Source organism: Coffea arabica, chromosome 6e (assembly GCF_036785885.1).
Source record: "Coffea arabica cultivar ET-39 chromosome 6e, Coffea Arabica ET-39 HiFi, whole genome shotgun sequence".
NCBI classification, from domain to species: domain Eukaryota; kingdom Viridiplantae; phylum Streptophyta; class Magnoliopsida; order Gentianales; family Rubiaceae; genus Coffea; species Coffea arabica.
Genome location: NC_092321.1, coordinates 18317320 through 18324050, shown reverse-complemented (window position 1 = coordinate 18324050; position 6731 = coordinate 18317320). Strand labels below are relative to the sequence as shown.

General features: G+C 33.9%; 1 non-coding gene across 1 annotated transcript; it reads left to right on the top strand.

Annotated features, from left to right (window-relative positions):
• The first annotated feature begins 5390 nt into the window (after positions 1-5390).
• Positions 5391-5497, top strand: LOC113728345 (small nucleolar RNA R71). Its single transcript, XR_003458069.2, has one exon. It is a non-coding gene; the product is annotated as a small nucleolar RNA R71 (small nucleolar RNA).
• The last annotated feature ends 1234 nt before the right edge of the window (positions 5498-6731 follow it).

The following is a 6731-nucleotide window of genomic DNA, read 5'->3' as shown; positions in this document are numbered from 1 at the left end:
TTCCAATCGAACTTCAAAAAATGAAAAGATCAAAGTCAGTAGACGAGAAAATGATAATTTGAAAGAAGTCGTCTTACGCCTCGCAGTAAACCGAATATGGCTAATGATGATGTTAGGTAGTGAAATTTGAGTATAATGAGAATTCCGGTTATGGAACATATAATCAAGAAAGTAGATGCCGCTCTTGCAGACCTCCGTGTGTCCTATCTTTTCGAAAATAACATTGTGAGCCATCATATAAATGATGAGACGATGGCGAGGTTTGAAAACATTCGCTAATATAGTCTCCTTTCTCGTAGAGCGAAAAGATTGGTACTCAAGACCAACCTAGCCATGGCCAACGATGGATTCCCTCTCCTATTTGGGGGAACAAACTCCTTTTTCAAATCAACTGGTCGTCTTTCATCCATACACGCTAAAATAGCAGCCAATTGTTGTCATGATAAGCGGATTCGTCTCCCAGACACCCACAACTCAACCATTTCTCCACTGTGGCGCGCCTTATTCTCAATATTGGTGTAAAATTCTCGCACCAAGTCGGGATAATAATGATTAAACAGGGTGAGAATTGTAACCCACCCAAACTGAGCAAAAGCCTCCGAGATGCGATACACCATCTCAATCTCTAGACTAACGTGCATCTTGACCAAGAACTCCAAATTAGCATGTTTCTCATGCCACTCTTGATTCCAGCGATTAGTGAATCTAGCACTGTCAAAAACAGATGTCGCCGCTCCATAAGAGGTGCCCTCACCAGGCTGTCGGATAACTAGTGGAGGAGAAGGTGACGTCTCCTCCTCAATCACTTTCATCTCCTCATTAACCTCCCTCTCATCACTGCTGGAGAAGGAATATACCACTCTTCTTCCCCTTGACATAGTATCTAAAAAAAATTGCAATTATCCACATGTACTTTCTGCCCTACCTGGAATTGTTTAAGGATAATATGCTTATCATGCCAATATTTGATCTTTTCTTTATAAATTTTGACATTTTCATAAGCATGTAGTCGATGTTCCTCCAATTCACTTAACTCAAGTAGCCTCCTTCCACCTGCAAGATTAAAATCCATATTAATTGCTTTAATAGCCCAATAAGTTTTATGTTCAATCTCTACAGGTAGGTGACAAGTTTTTTCATAAACTAAACAATACGGCGGCATCCCCAAGGGTGTCTTAAATGCCATTTGGCAAGCCCATAATGCATCATCTAATTTTGCAACCCAATCCTTACGTGACTTGCTCACTGTTTTCTCTAAGATGAGGTTTATCTCTTGATTAGCTAACTCCGCTTGTCCGTTGGCTTGAGGATGGTACGGGAGTGATGTCTTGTGCCTACAGCCATATTTAAACAATAAGGAATCCAATTGTTTGTTATAGAAATATTTTCCTTCATAATTTATTATGGTTTTAGGTATACCAAACCTACAAAAAATATTCTTTTTAAGAAACTGGAGTACAACCTTAGAGCCATTAGTAGGTGAAAAAATTGCCTCTACCTATTTATAAACATAATTCACTGCTACTAAGATGTAGGTCCCACAAAAGAACTAGGGAATGGTCCCATAAAATCAATACCCCATACATTAAATAACTCAACCTCTAAAAAGATAGTTATGGGCATTTCATTTTTACGAGATATATTTTCAATTCTTTGGCATGCATCAGAACTTTTAACATATTTCCTAATATCTCGGTACATAGTTGGCTAATAAAACCCTGATTGCCATACCTTTGCCATAGTTTTTGAAGTGCTAAAATGACCACTTGTTTCAAAGTTATGACAGTAATATAAAATATTATGTACCTCATCTTCGGGAATACATTCGCGCACCATACCATCGGCATAATGTCTATATAGTAATGGTTCCTCCCAAAAATAACTTTTGACATCATGCAAGAATTTCTTCTTTTGATGATAATTAAATCCCTTTGAAATCTCTTCACTTACTAAATAATTAGCAAAGTTTGCATACCATAGAGAATTGATAATTATTAGGACAAACTCATCCAAAAAAATTTTTTGGATGAAAATTTGGTCATTAGTTGGGATATATTCTAAGCGTAATAGATGATCCGCCATGAGATTTTTTATTTTCTTTTTGTCTTTTATCTCCACATCAAATTTCTGCAATAAAAGAATCTACCGAATTAGTTTAGGTTTTACATCTTTCTTATGTAGCAAATATTTAAGAGCCGAATGGTCCGTATAGAGGATAGCTTTAGATCCCACTAAATAGGATCTAATTTTATCTAAAGCAAATATCACTGTCAATAGCTCCTTTTTCGTTGTTGCATAATTGAGTTGTGCCTCATTTAGCAATTTGCTAGCATAATAGATGCCATGCAACATTTCTTCTTTCTTTTGTCCCAAAACTGCTCCAACCGTATAGTCACTTGCATCGCATATCAATTCAAATGCTAGTGACCAATCGGGTGAAGTTATAATTGGAGCAGAAATCAATTCCTTCTTCAACCTTTCAAAAGCAGCCAAACAATTGTCATTAAATTGAAAAGGGGTGTCTTTACATAATAAATCACACAACGGCTTTACTATTTTAGAAAAATTTTTAATAAAGCATCTATAAAAGTTGGCATGTCCAAGAAAACTCCTTATCTCCTTAACATTGCTTGAAGGTGGCAATTTTTCAATGACTTCAATTTTTGCTTTATCCACCTCAATTCTTTTAAAAAAAATCTTGTGTCCTAAAATAATTTCTCTTTTTACCATAAAATGGCATTTCTCTCAATTTAGTAGAAGATTTGTCTCCTCACATCTCTTCAAAATCAAATTCAAATTATGAAAATAATGATCAAAAGATGAATCATACATAGAAAAATCATTCATAAATATCTTCACAATTTTCTTAATATGATCAGAAAATATAGCCATCATGCAACGTTGAAAAGTCATGGGAGCATTGCATAATCCAAATACCATCTTTCTAAATGCAAAAGTGCTATAAGGACATGTGAATGTAGTTTTTTTTTTTATCCTCCGGAGCTATAACTATTTGATTATATCCTAAAAAAATATCAAGAAAATAGTAAAATTCATACCCGGCTATACGCTCCAATAATTGATCAAAAAATGGTAAAGAAAAATGATTTTTTCTTGTTACCGTATTTAGCTTACGATAATCAATACACACTCTCTAACCAACCACAAGTCTAGATGGAATCATCTCATTATTTTTACCCACAATTGTAGTTATTCCACCTTTCTTTGGTACAACATGAATTGGACTAATCCAAATGCTATCGGAGATAGGAAATATTATACCTGCATCAAGCCACTTAAGAATTTCATTTCTTACCACCTCTTTCATGTTTGGATTGAGTCTTCTTTGTGTTTTCACTACGGATTTGCAATTTGTCCTCCAATAAAATGCAATGCATGCATATAAAAGGATTTATACCTTTAATGTCTGAAATTGTCCATCCAATTGCCTTTTTATGCCTTCTTAAAACTCTTAACAATTTTACACACTGCTCATCATCAAGGTGAGCACTAACAATTACAGGTAAAGTGCTATTTTTCCAAGAAATTCATACATTAAGTGAGTTGGAAGTGATTTGAGTTCTAATTTTGGAGGTTCAACTTCCGAAGGTTGTAGAAGTCCTTTTCCTTGGCCAAGACTTTCATTATCCCTTTCATAAAGTGCTTGAAAATCCAAATATTTGGTCAATTCTTCAATCTCTTCACAATCACCTTCTTGCTCACCTAAACTCATTAAACAATACTCAAGAGGACCTAAGTCAAACTTGACTTGGCTCATCTCTTGGGTTAGTTTATCTATTGTGCGAATAAAATAAGCATGATCGATAAAAGAAGGGTATTTTTTTATTTTATTCAAATTAAATTCTATCTCTTCTTCACCTACTTGAAATTTAAACTTGTCATTTTTTACATCAATAATAGTAGCTGCAGTAGTTAGAAATGGTCTACCTAGAATAATTGGTATAGATATATCTTCTTTTATATCTAAATCACAAAATTCACTGGAATGATAAAATTTTTGAACTTTTATCAATACATTCTCTAACACTCCCAATGGATATTTAACAGACCTATTCGCTAGTTGTAAAGTAATATTAGTGCGTTTAATATCATGTAAATTCAATTGTGTAACAACTGTTAAAGGAATTAATGATACACTAGTACCAAGATCACACAATGATTTAGAAAAATCAATATTACCTATACTGCAAGGTATAGAAAAGCTTTCTGGATCCTTCAATTTCGGTGGTAACTGATTTTGTATAATTACACTACATTCCTCTATTATTGCTATTGTTTCATAATCTTCCAACTTTTTCTTCCGAGTCATGATTTCCTTGAAAAATTTTGCATATGAGGGAATCTGCAAAATAGTATCGGCAAAAGGAATGTTAATATGCACTTGTTTGAAGATTTTAACAAAATTTTCAAAATCTTTATCAAACTTATTCTGCTTTAATCTTTGGGAAAATGGAACCATAAGAGGTATCAGAATGGTAATGGAAGATGATGGTTGATTTTCTCTTGGTTTTTTCTAGCTATTTTCCTCCACTATCACCTCTTGATTCCTCTGCTTTTCTTCTTGTTTTTCACTCTCATCTTTTTCAACTTTCACCAATGGAGGATCATCTAATTATTTGCCACTACGAAGAGTAATGGCCTTGACATGCTCCTTAGGATTAACCTCCGTTTTGCTAGGTAATTCTCCTTGATTTCGATTGTTCAAGGAACTAGTAATTTGGCCAATTTGGACCTCTACATTCCTGTACATTGTAGTAAGTTCGTCCAATCTTCCTTCTACCTGCTTAAATCTGTCCGAAATCACCTTAGTGAGTTTTTCCACCGCAGCCTCCCAACTTGATTTAGTTTCAGCTTATGATTGCATTTGCTGGAATTCCAGTGGATTAGTTGGTCTTGGTTGATTGCCTTGATCTTTTCATCTAAAATTTGGATGATTTCTCCACCCCGGATTATAAGTATTCGAGTAGGGATTGTTTTGAGCATTATAATTGTAATTGTTGACAAATTGTATCTGCTTAGAATCAATACATTCATTAGTATCATGTTCACCTCCACATGTAGAGCAACAAGTTACCTGTGCATTAGATGAATTTGGATCAACTCCACCTTATCTATTTAGCAACTTCATCACATTATTCATTTGAGCACTCAGCATATTGAAAGTGTTCATTTCTATTATACATGTGTGATGTCTTGTATTACCTCTCTCATTAGCCCATTGATAGTTATTTGAGGCCATTTCTTCTATCAAATTCTGAGTTTCTTGAGGTAATTTACCTATTAAAGCTCCACCTGCAGCTGCATCAATCATAGTTTTAGTGAAAAAAGATAAACCATTATAGAAGGTTTGTACGATTAGCCAATCGGACAGTCCATGATGTGGATATTTTCGTAGTAAATCTCTAAATCTTTCTCATGCCTCATATAATGATTCACCTTCTAATTGACTAAAACTAGTGATATCCACTTTCAGTTTAGCAGTCTTACCCGATAGAAAATACTTATTTAAAAATAACCTTGATAAATCATCCCATATAGTAAAAGTATCAGGAGCATAAGAGTGTAATCAAATTTTTCCCTTATCTCTCAATGAAAATGAGAATAATTTTAGCCTTATAGCATCATCATTAACTCCATTCATTTTAATTGTATTACATATTTTCAAGAATATAGCTAGGTGTGAGTTAGGATCTTCTATAGTATTACCTCCAAATTGAGATTGTTAACCCATTTGAATAAGTGATGGTTTAATTTCAAAATTATTATCATTTACCGTAGGCCTTGCTATACTTGTTTGAGATCCTTGTGTCCCTGGTAGAACAAAATCTCGTAGAGCTCACCTATTTGCTTCGTTTTCGACCATCTCTTCTTTAGTTGCCAAATCTCTTGTTCCTCTTGTTATGGTGTATGCCTTTTATGTCTACGAAGTGTCCTCTCAATTTTTGAATTGAAAGGTGCAATTTTCCGAGATGCCCGATGCATGCACTACAAACAGAAATACGATAGTTTATGCAACTTCAATTATCAAAAACTGATTAAAATACAAAACGAACAATTCAACTAATAAAAATAAAGTTGTCTAAATTAATAGAGATGATTAGACCCTAATATTGCCGCTTCCCGACAATGACGCCAAAAATTTGACGGGCTTCTTATGTAAGTGCAAGTTTAATTTTAATTTATACTCATTGACTGCAAGTATATAGGTCAAACTAGTAATTTAGGATATTAATCGGGTCGATCCCACGAAGAGCAATGTATACAAGTAGTAGATCCTTATTTTCTCTATTATTTAGACTTGTAATGAGATTGACTAGAAAAATTATATTTGTTACTGCCTACAAATTTGATTTAATAAATGCAAGATACAAATGGAGAAATTTCACTAAAGACTTGAATCTAGGGATGTAGATTCCACTTATAGCACAAAAGATCCAATTAAATGAATTTAACGCTTGTTACTCCTTTTGTTTAACCAGGGATTTATTTCACAAATTGTCAAAATCTCATTCTCATGATGATAATGATCGAGAACAGCCTAGTTTTCCCTAATCTCTTAGTGAATAACTAAAACTGCTATTGTTCATGCATGAAATGCAGATTTAATCCACTTAAATGTATTTCTGTTCTCGTGAACCTACACTTCAAGCTCTTACTCATGTTATTACATTGTTATTACCAATTCTCTTTGAGTAATAACAACTATAAAC